The sequence below is a fragment of the Sebastes fasciatus genome, chromosome 5 (assembly GCF_043250625.1).
Source record: "Sebastes fasciatus isolate fSebFas1 chromosome 5, fSebFas1.pri, whole genome shotgun sequence".
Classification (NCBI taxonomy): domain Eukaryota; kingdom Metazoa; phylum Chordata; class Actinopteri; order Perciformes; family Sebastidae; genus Sebastes; species Sebastes fasciatus.
In genome coordinates this window covers 16179222-16190715 of record NC_133799.1, presented here as the reverse complement: position 1 = coordinate 16190715, position 11494 = coordinate 16179222, and positions in this window count along the sequence as shown.

Here is an 11494-nt window from a genome sequence, read left to right as displayed (position 1 = left end):
TTCTTAATGTATATGTTCTTAATGTATATGTTCTTAATGTAAATGTTCTTAATGTGCCTGTATATGTTCTTAATGTATATGTTCTTAATGTATATGTTCTTAATGTATATGTTCTTAATGTATATGTTCTTAATGTATATGTTCTTAATGTAAATGTTCTTAATGTGCCTGTATATGTTCTTAATATGCCCTTGTACAAAGTATTTCCTTTTATAATTATAATATAACTTAAAGTATTTGCAATTGTAACTGCAATATAACGTAATTGTAATTGTAATATAACTTAAAGAATTTCCTTTTATAATTGTAATATAACTTATTATTAGAATGGAGCTTCCCAGCAAAAAGCATTTCACACGATTGTACCTGTATAACCGGCGTGACAATAAACATCTTGAATCTTGAATCTTGAATATATATATATATATACTTATAGTTACAATAAAGGTGCAGACCTTAGTTTAAAGTTTTAGCTGCATATATAATTGTAAGATAAGATAAGATAAGATGAACCTTTATTAATCTCCGGAGGGAAATTCAGGTGTCACAGCAGCAACGTCAGCAAACAGAGTGAAACACAGGAGAGGTAAAGGTATACACAAATTATAAAAACAATAATAGAGTTATAAAAGATACAGAGTGAATGGGTGAACATGGTGTGTACAGTCCGTCGATAAATAAATGTAGTATGTGCAATAAATAAATGTAATATGTACATATGTGCAGTCTATAAAGTGGTATATAGGATGTATAGTGTAAAGTAAGTGTAAAGTGCGCCAGTGGTTAGAGTCCAAGTTGGTTGCAGATAGTGCATGTTTAAAGTTCTTAAAGTCCTCATTGTTCTCATATGGGGGTCAGTCTTGGTTGTGGAGCCTGATGGCTACCAGCATGAAGGACTGACCCAGGCGCTTTGTGTTGTGCCGAGGGGGGCGGATGAGTCTGTGGCTGAAGGTGCTCCTCATCTTGACTAGCTCTTCATTGATTCTGATCATGTAAAAGTAATTGCATCAGAGGTGCATCTATCAAATAAGTATTTTTTTCACACAATAATAAAGCACTTCTTTAAGCACAGACCTGTCCGTAACTAAGATTTAACAAATACTGTTGTCCTATTCGTATTACGTTCATGTTGCTAAACGTGTGCATTGAAGAAAGAAGGCCCCTTGAAACAGCACTGATGGTAACTTCTGTTATTCAATGTTATCTTTATTGTATTAACAATATATGGCATTTGTAACCTTTGTAAGTCTTGCAACTGCGCTAAAGAAAATGGTTTCTGCTGTCCTGTTCAGTGTCCTGCTGTTGACCTTACATTGAGCCCAGGCCTACATTTTAAAATATAAATTGATTATTACCCTGGAGGACTATATTTCCGCACCTGCTTTCCATCAAAATTGTAAATTACTCACATAATAACATGTTGTTAAGACCTAACATGACCCCACTGCTCCCAATGTCAGTTGCAGCCATGAGCACAGGTAAAATCAATGAGATAAAAGACATTCACCTGTCATTATTTAACTGGATTTGGCATTATAGTTTGTTGAACTAGCCAGTATTTGTTTATTTATTCTTAACAATTTTTTTTGTCATTTTTTTAACTGGATTTTAGTGTATAGTTTTTTTTTAACTAGTCAGAGCTTTGACTTGGTGATGGTGTGAAAGAAAACAAAATATATTTTTCATTTATTTATTTATAACAATTTTTGTGGCAGGGACCATGTACAAAAAACATGAATTTCAAACAAGAGAAAAGATGCTTTGTACTGTACCAGATTAGGTCCTTTCTCTGTCTCTGTCTCTGCATTAATTGTTCTGCTATGTCTTGGCATGCGTCAAGTATGTTTGCAAAAAGAAAGAAAGAAAAAGAAAGAGAAACATATTTCAGTATTTATATGTACAAATCCCTTTGTTTCTTGTCCTGTAATAGTCTTTTTTTTTTGATGACTCACTTGCATGTGGCATATATTGTAGATAAACTCATCCAATCAAATCAACTCAATTCGCTGTGACTTTCAGGGAAACGTAACAGGGTTATAAAAAGAAACAGAACATTAGGCTTTGTCATACGATCACCAAAATCAATTTATTTCAACCAGATCTTTTGACCAAAGTTTTATATCATAAAAAAAAAACCTGTAATAAAAATGAAAGCCTGACTCCAGTTGGAAGGAGCTGAACATCATATTCTCTCTCTCTCTCTTCTCCCTGTCTCTCCCTCCTGAGGCTGCTCTGCTAAGTGGCAGATTAATGCTGATATGATGTCCTGCCATCCCACTTAATGGACCTTGGCGTCATTATTTCCTCTTGTATGAGTAATCCATGCCCAGGCTGCATGGTGAGAGAGGGGCAAGCAGCAAACAAAGCACAAAACCAATTTGGCGTGGGACGTTGAAACTCATTGTAATGATTTCACATTATCATTTGGAGATCCGCTCACATGACCCGCCGTCTGGCCGAAGGGAAAACACACACTGATGAAGACGACGGGAGAAAAGAACAATTGTTTCAAGAGGAAAATAATGTCCTTGTGTGGCTGGTGAGTCACATGAATGTAATTCCTCAAAATTCATAACATCCTTATTATCACAGCAGGATCATCAGACATAGTGGCTCAGCAAAAATGCACAAGGTCACATTTCTCACTTGATGTCGCCTCATCCAAAAACAAAATTTCCAAGCATGACTGTGTGTTCATTACAGTGAAGACTCAAACACACACACAATGCATGAGCTGTTCAGTGTCCTCATTTCTTTCCAGTGCTCCTGGGAATGTCCTGAATCAGACCAGCCTTTGCTCCCGACCCCCGGCCACAGAGAAACACTTTCTCTGTGCGACCACACAAAAGGTGCAGTCAGTGTGTGTGTGTGTGTGGGTAAGTACCGTGGATTAACGAGAGATTAGCTACCTAGCAGTAAGTAAGCAATTTCTGTGTAGCATGCCTATGTAAGTAGCTCCCTCCTCGGTTTATTGCCCCTTCCCATTCTCAGAGGATGCTGTCATTTTCTCACCACACTGCCAGGCTGCTCAAACACTGGCCACACTCAAGTGTTTAAACCGCTCGACGACAAGGTCACAATCACAGAATACCAAAGATACAGCGTAAGAGAGGGAGTGATTTCTGGCGTGAAGTCTCCACACAGACAACCGCTATCGGCACACAATGGTGGTCTTTCTAACCGAGAGCTATGAGGCAGGTCTTCTGAGTCATTCACGCCTTAAAACACCATAATCCCCTTGTTAATGAGCAGGAGCTTGAACGCAACACGGTCCTGCTTGATGGAAAGATCAGAGAATGTGTGAAGGCGTCCATGACCTGAAGAGCAGTCAGAGGAGACACTAATCTGAATGTTTTTAAAGAGTAACTTCATACTACTTCGCACTTTTTTGAGCAAGTAAGTTATAAGTACAGTATCACTGGCTCCTGGACCCATTATAGAGCCTAGTGTGCATTGCTATTTCCAAAGAAAATCTAGTAATGTTTTTCTCTAGACCCAGAACAGAAGAACACTTCGCACATCTATTTCATGAGACAGGTGCCCAGGAGAGGGACGAGTATAAAAAGTTGCAAACAGGCTCCCGCACACTGTTTAACTTGCAAGAATACATTTATTTGTGACGTTCTGGTGCTACAACTTCTTCAGGCAACCAATCAAGCCTTTTTGTACTTATTATGAGGTGATCTATATATTTATTGATGCTGATTTTTCACTTGCCATGTGTATGCATCCCTACAGGTTCATCTACAAATGTAACCTGAAATATTTGGAAATGTACCTTTCTGAGAATGCAGTTTATCCGTTGGGTCTTTAAGCTTTAATTTTAAGGTAATCGGCCCATGTAAGGGATGTGGAGGTACATTTCTGACTGTTATATACTTTTCTAGCTCCGTGTATGATATTAGAGACTGTTAATGGATGTTTGGTAGTTATGCCTTCCTATTGCATGTGGGGAATGTGATTGACTCCAGACTTTACCGCCACTCCCTACTTAAGATGGATTCCTAATGTCACTAGTCATTTGCCTGAAGAAGCTCTAGCACGGAAACGTCGCAAATAAATGTATTATTGCAAGTTAGACAGTGTGCGTCCCCCCAAAAAATCTGTCAAAAATCAATGTCATTGCCTGGTACACCACGCCACCAAATGACAAAGTAACATCATGTTCTCCCCCAGTAAATAAATACTACTACTAATTTAAAAAATCACTTTAAATTGGGACAATGACTTGCTAGAAATGAGGTACACTCATTGCCTTTATATTAAATCTTTTAAAGTCCTTTAGGGTGCTAACAACCTGGAAACAAATATCCTGATTGATTGATTGAAACAAAGGCCCTGATCGATTATTGATGAGCAGAATTGGCGTCGGTGTTGAGAGAAGTATTCAGATCCTTTACTTCAGTAAAAGTACTCCAAAATGTAAAAATAATTAGTTTCAGGTAAAACTTCCTGCATTCAAAATTTTACTTAAATAAAAGTGTGCAAGTATTATCAGCAAGTATCCAAAGAAAAATAACTAATTCTGGATATATTTTTATTAGGGCTGTCAAAGTTAACACCATAATAATGTGTTGACGCAAAATCGTTTTAACGCCACTCATTTCTTTAACACATTAACGCAATCGATCTTTCGGAGGTTGTAGAGGGCTCAGTTTTAAAGCTAGAGTGACCGGGAAAACCTAAAGAATCCATTGGTACCAACCATGTCATGCGCTAAATTGAGGCGAGGAAAAACTGTCATGGCCATTTTCAAAAGGGTCCCTTGACCTCTGACTTCAAGATATGTGAATGAAAATGGGTTCTATGGGTACCCACGAGTCTCCCCTTTAGAGACATGCCCATTTTATGATAATCACATGCAGTTTGGGGCAAGTTAAAGTCAAGTCAGCACACTGACACACTGACAGCTGTTGTTGCCTGTTGGGCTTGAGTTTGCCATGTTATGATTTGAGCATATATTTTATGCTAAATGTAGTACCTGTGAGGGTTTCTGGACAATATTTTTCATTGCTTTGTGTTGTTAATTGATTTCCAATAATAAATATATACATACATTTGCATAAAGCAGCATTTATGCCCACTCCCATGTTGATAAGAGTATTAAATACTTGGCAAATCTCCCTTTAAGGTTCATTTTGAACAGATAAAAAATGTGTGATTATCATTGGAATATTATAACTCATGTATTCATGTGTGAGCAGTATTTTAATTTTGTAGCTTTTCAAGAGTTTTATTTGTCACGTGCTCATACAGGATGTGCAGTGAAATGTAAAGTGGCAGTGCTCACGAGATTGTGCAAAACAACATCAACTGTACAAATATTTTAAAAATTTAGTAAGAATTGTAGGTACAATGGCAATATTTACAGTGAGAGGGGTCTATATACAATATGGAATATAATATGTTGTAAATTATTGTATATTGTAATATGTTATTAATTTGATAAAAGAAAAATGTAAGAAAAAAAACCGTTGTGAGTTGTTAAACTGACAGATTCAGTGTGAAGGTTTTAGCTGCGGTTGTTCTCTCAACATGACCTGATGGATCTGAGGTGATGGCTAACTCTCAATACAAAATATGACCATCCTTATATTTCCTTTCCCGTCCTGCTGATTTACAGATGATTTGTGGCCACAGGCCTGGTGGAGGCAATATTGCCCGGCTTCTTTACGTATACCAGGGAATTGATTTACAAATCATTTTCATTAAGGCCAGTGGAAATAAGACAAAGAAAAAGGGAGGCCGAAGTGTATGACAGCTGAGCTGCAGCCGCTGAGACCGTGAGCCGATTTGGTTGCGCGGGGCAACAGTCAGATAATGGATGACGAGGCCTCTTGGAGCCAGCCGTTCCATTAGGTTTTGTTAATGCGGTCAGAGGAGGTTGGCGTGGCTCATCCGCCTTCATATCCACTTTCAGAGATGCTCACTCATGCTGGCCAGTATCTCTCTCTTCCCTTGCTCTCTCCATTGTCTTACTGGTGACTTCCTCTTGCATCTTACAGTATTATCATTTTGTTTCTTACTCATTTTCTACTCTTTCTCTTTCTCTCTTTATTCTCCATGATTCTTGAGTGGATCCATTCTGCGCTGCTGCTTTGGATTAGTTGGTGGTTTTCTGAATGTGTCATCTCAGACGTTGCATAAGAGGGAAAACGGTACATATTGTCTCTGAATTACTACACCAGGGGATTTGCGGTCAATTCACACTTTTGCAATACAAAGCCTACTGGAACTCCAGGCTTGTGAAAGAGGAACATGTGCCACGATGACCGAGTCACCGACTGACATCTGTACAGTGTGAACTGTACATTTAGTGGGCGGAACAGAGAGAAATTCATGAATGGGGACATGGGTGTGTGTGTGTGTGTGTGTGTGTCTGTGTGTGGCAATCACTTTCTACATAATGCTGGGAATACAAGCAGCGGATGGGAGAGGATGTTGTCTAACGCTTTCCTGTCTGCCTTCCCATTACAGCTATCTATCTATCTATCTATCTACTTATTTATCTATCTATCCACCTATCTGTCTGTCTATCTATTTATCTATCTGAATCTTGTAGCAGAGGCCCAACACATATTTTTTTTTAACTTTATATCCAGTAAAGTAAAGCAGTGTTTGTTTTTATTGGCCATTAAGGGGCATCAGAAAAAGTTGTAAACACAAAACTGACATATTATCACCTTATAAAGTTGTTATGGCAAATGTGTTTGCAAACAGCAGACACAGCAACATTATCATTTATTTGGAGTTGTGTTTTTGGCCACTTGAAGTCCAATATTCTCTCTTTTTAGCTCTGTTTTTTGGTCTCTATACCAATACCTGTGTGAAAAATCTGGCTCTTTAGATGCTAAATGCACCACTTTGTTCACCAGATAGTCGCTAACTGTGATGTTTGGTGCTGGAGAGGTAGTGAACAGCAGATTTTTAGAGCTCTTTCACTTAAGACAGCTGCCTGAGAATGAACCAAAACAGTAAAGTTATGGGCTGTAAACCCAAAACAATCAGCTGAAACCTCCAGGTCTGAAAGGTGAAGTGCCTTGAACTTGCATTCTTACTAATAGCCAGCAGGGGGCGCCAATGGGTGACGTCACAGAGATTACGTCCACTTCTAATATTCAGTCTATGGCTGAAAGATGCTAAAATATTCACACAAGCTGAGGCGAGCTGCAGAGTTGGGTGGTAACTGTGCAACCCCATAAAACCTGCAAAGGCACCAAATAATGAAGTTATTTTGTGGCTGATAGCATATTAAGGTGGCCGATGCTGTTTGTTTATGATGAAGGTTTTTTCTCCTGCGTTTACCTCTTTATATTGGTGACAATTTATTCTAAAAGTTTCCTCCACCGGTGAGTCCTCTGACCTTCCCCTCATCGTTTCTTCACTGTCTTTGCATCGCCACCTGATCGACCCTGATTTGACTCCTAGACCGAGTAGGCCTTGCGTTCCTCGTCTGCACCTCTCTGTCATGTTTTCATCCGCCCGGCTGGTGCATCACAATGGATGCCTGTGCCTGCCGAGCTCCCTCTGACCTTCTCCCTCACCCAGCCGCTCCCTCTCTCTCTCCCCCAGCTGAGCGGGAAGCTGCCTTTCTGCCAGCCTAATAAATACAAAAACAAATTGCAGCAGGTTAGAAGTATGCAGCGTGGGCCGGAGCTGTTAATGTAATGAACTTGGCTTCATGGAAATACGAGGCAATTAAACTCCCACGGTGCCTCCCTCTGGCCCAGACAGACAGACTGAAGGGGGGGGTGTTAGAGACCCTGGAGGGGGAGAGAGAGAGAGAGAGAGAGAGAGAGAGAGAGAGAGAGAGAGAGAAATGGGGGTTTGACAGAGAGAATAGAGCCATTTAGCCGGCCCACAGGAGTAGGAAGTGTGCTGACTGTGATTGAGCTTAAACACCAATCAGTCATGAGGCCGTCTCGTCCGGAGGTCACGCCGGGCCTACGGGAGCATTGTGCGACCATCGCTCACCCTCCTGCTGTTTGTTTTGCTTGTTTGCCGGCCTGATTGCTGACTGATTGCCAGCCAGGTTTAAGTTGTTCAGGTGGCGAGAGAGAAACAGGAATCCAGGCGTGGATCAGCGTCGCGTGCGTTCACGTATTTAGAGCTCAGTGTCTGATCCCATGTTAGTATTACAGTGTTGCGTCACAGAGTAAACAGACTAACTGTCATGCGAACTCCGTCTTCTTACTTCTGTTGAAATAAGAAAGAAAAATGAATAAATAAACACATATCTATCATTAACTTCTGCTATTACAGTTTGAAAATATATAAAAGGGTAAGAGAATGCACAGTATTTTTCCTGCTAACATTACCACTTAAAGGATTATTTTCACATTTTGTAAAATACGCTCATTTGCTCTCTTGCGTCATATTGATCGATGGTGGAGCCATCAGCCGGTTAGCCTAGCTTAGCATAAAGACTGGAATCAGGGGGAAACAGCTAGCCTGGTTCTGTCCAAATTAAAGTAACAAAAATCTGCCAACCAGCACCTCTAAAGCTCACTAATAACAAGTTATATCTTGATTTTTTTAATCCGTACTAAAACCAGAGTAAAGAAACAACAATTTGTGATTTTACGGGGGGTTATGTGGACTATTTCTGGGCCAGGTGCAATGACTTCCTGGAGTCTTTTCATCATTGTGAGGTTGCCAGACTTCCAGAGGAGATTAAAGGAAGTTACTGTGCAATATCAAGAAATAGCCTTGCACATGCTGTAAACCCCAGCCCCTTGTCATTCCCAGGGTGTCAAATACCATGGCTTTGTAACTATAACTGTAACTATAGTGTTTTTGTTACCTAAACCTAAAGTGAAGCCGAGGCTTGTGACAAAGCAGCGATAGATAGCCTTTGTGACAAGTTGGGATGAAAAAGTGTTTTAACGTCACACAAATTGTTTTTACGCTTCGGTTTTCGTAGAGATTAATCAAATGAGATAAACATGCTAATTATTATTATGAATTACTTTATTATCATCATACAGAGAAAGGGTAGCTGTTTCCCTCTGTTCAGAGACAACTTGAGGACGGGACTCTTCTCCTCCGCGGGCCTCAGATCCTCTCAGCACAACTCAAATCGAGCCAGAATGAAACGTCAGATGTTGATCTGCTTCAATCAGGGAGGCCTGATCCCCGGGCTTTTGCCACATCTGGTTTGTAATTGGCCGTGCTGCCGTAAGGATGATGCAGAGGGTTCAGCAGACTGTTGGAAGCTTTCTTCCATCCGGCCTGCTGATGGAGGTTTACGAGGGAGGTCCAATATCTGCCAGCAACTCATCACAGCTTTGTTACGGCGTGGTATCTGCCTCCTGAGCCACACTGCCGGAGTTATTCTATATCATTCTCTCGTGGGTTCGTTGTGTGTTATGAATATAAATATTGGCCTGCGTTTGCCAGATGCACGACAGTGAGAGAGGAAGGAGGAAGGAGGAGGAAGAGGGGGTATTCATGATTGAAATTCTAGTGAACCTTCAGGAAGTAATCTGGACCGGGGAACGGAGGAGAGAGTGAATGGTTTCCGTCTGCTTCTGTTTGCGCTCGCGCTGAGATCTGTGTGAAATAGGACTTCCTCGCCACATGTCTCTCTCTCTTTCTCTCTCTCTCTCTCTCTGTGGATACCTCAGTACTGACCCACAGCTTTATCGATTGATACAATATAATCACGGGACGTTAACCGGATCCCTCCTCACAAACACAAAACATCTGTGCCGCTGACTCTCATAAAGCCGACTGACCACCTCAGTGAGAAACTGTATTTATGATAGCAGAGAGGCTCTTTTGGGTTTGGAGGAGCTCAAAGTCTGCTGGCTTTGAGGCTCCTCTCTCACTCAGCACAGATAACACTCAGGCCTTAACCCAAACTCAGATCCATCTGCTTGCTGCACACAGGAAATGAAGAAAACGTGATGAAATGTGTGAGGAAAGCAAAGAGTGTGAAGTTCAAACAGTAAAACCAGAGATGATCCGGTGTGTGAATGAGGCTCGTGCCAGCTGTGGACTGAGGGATGACTTATTTTATATATATATATATATATATATAATGCAATATATGAAAGTGTTAACGGTGCCGTGACAGAACTGAAATGTTCTTTCTATTCAGGGACACACCATAACATTAACTGATTATTAACTGAAAAGAACGCTCCGTACACAGCTTTTTGGTTACAAGATATTCATCTCAAAACTGGTACAGTAGTACATATCAGAAGTATTATAAGGAAATAATAAAAGGAAATGATGCACAAACTAAAAGCTGTCATAATCCCCAAACCGGTGGGAAGCCGATGCTGAAGTGCCTTAAACTTGCATTATTTCTAATAGCCAGCAGGGGGGGACTCCTCTGTTTGCAAAAATAAGTCAGATTGTATAGAAGTCTACGAGAAAATGAGCCTACTTCTCACTTGATTTATTACCTCAGTAAATATTGTAAACATAAATTTATGGTCTCAATCACTAGTTTCAAGTCTTCTTCAATACAGCATGATGTTCATTTAGTAAATTATGGTCCTATTTAGAGTCAAATAGACCATAAAGCAGAGTATGCTTTAGGGCGTGGCTACCTTGTGATTGACAGGTTGCTACCACGGCGTTGTCCTGTCTGGGAGTTGTCCGTGTTTTCGTCTTAGAACTGTCTCACAATGACAGTCCACAAACCAATGGGTGACATCATAGTATACATCAACTTCTTATATACAGTCTATGTCCCAAACACATCAGTAAACTCTATAGTATAATGCTCCTATCAAAATCCACATGTAAATCCACAGGATGTAAAGAGCTTCCCACGTATGCCCAGTAAAGTCTGTCTGTCTTCTATTCTAACAACAACACAAAGAACAATAATCTCACATTAACTTTTTTACTCTATTATCATTATTATTATATGATGTGATAGGAGCTACTATGTAATCTCATACGTTAATAATCATCTTGCCTCTGGGAATATGAACTATGTATTTTAAAGTACAATGCAGGGCGATAGTGATGCTTTGCCTCCTCCTCCTTCCTCCTTATGGCTGAATCCCAGATGAGGATGTGTTGAGGACCTGACAGGAGCCGATTCATCATCCCTCACAGGTCATCCATCAACAGCAGCAGCAGTGCTGGGCGGGGTGACGGCCCAGGAGCGTATACGGGGAGCACTCTGCTCCGAGCGCCCCAACTGGGTGCTTCAGTGAGCTTCCTGTAGTGCAGTGATTAGTTCAACCTGTGCAATGTCCACGTGTTGAGGTGATAGACTGGATATCTATTGATGACATCACACCAGCAGAAAGACCTGCTGCAATATGAACCAGGGTGTGAGAGATGAATCCTACAGTTATAGTCTCAGTCTGTGCTTTGATTATCCAACTTTTGATCCAACAAGATGAGAAGATGTTTGAAGTGTTGGAAGAGGCCTCAGGTGAGGAGTAAGAGATCTGGTTTATGGTTTTAAAAGAAATCAGTGCCCAACGGTCATATTTTTTGTACTGTGGAACTATAAATATTCAAT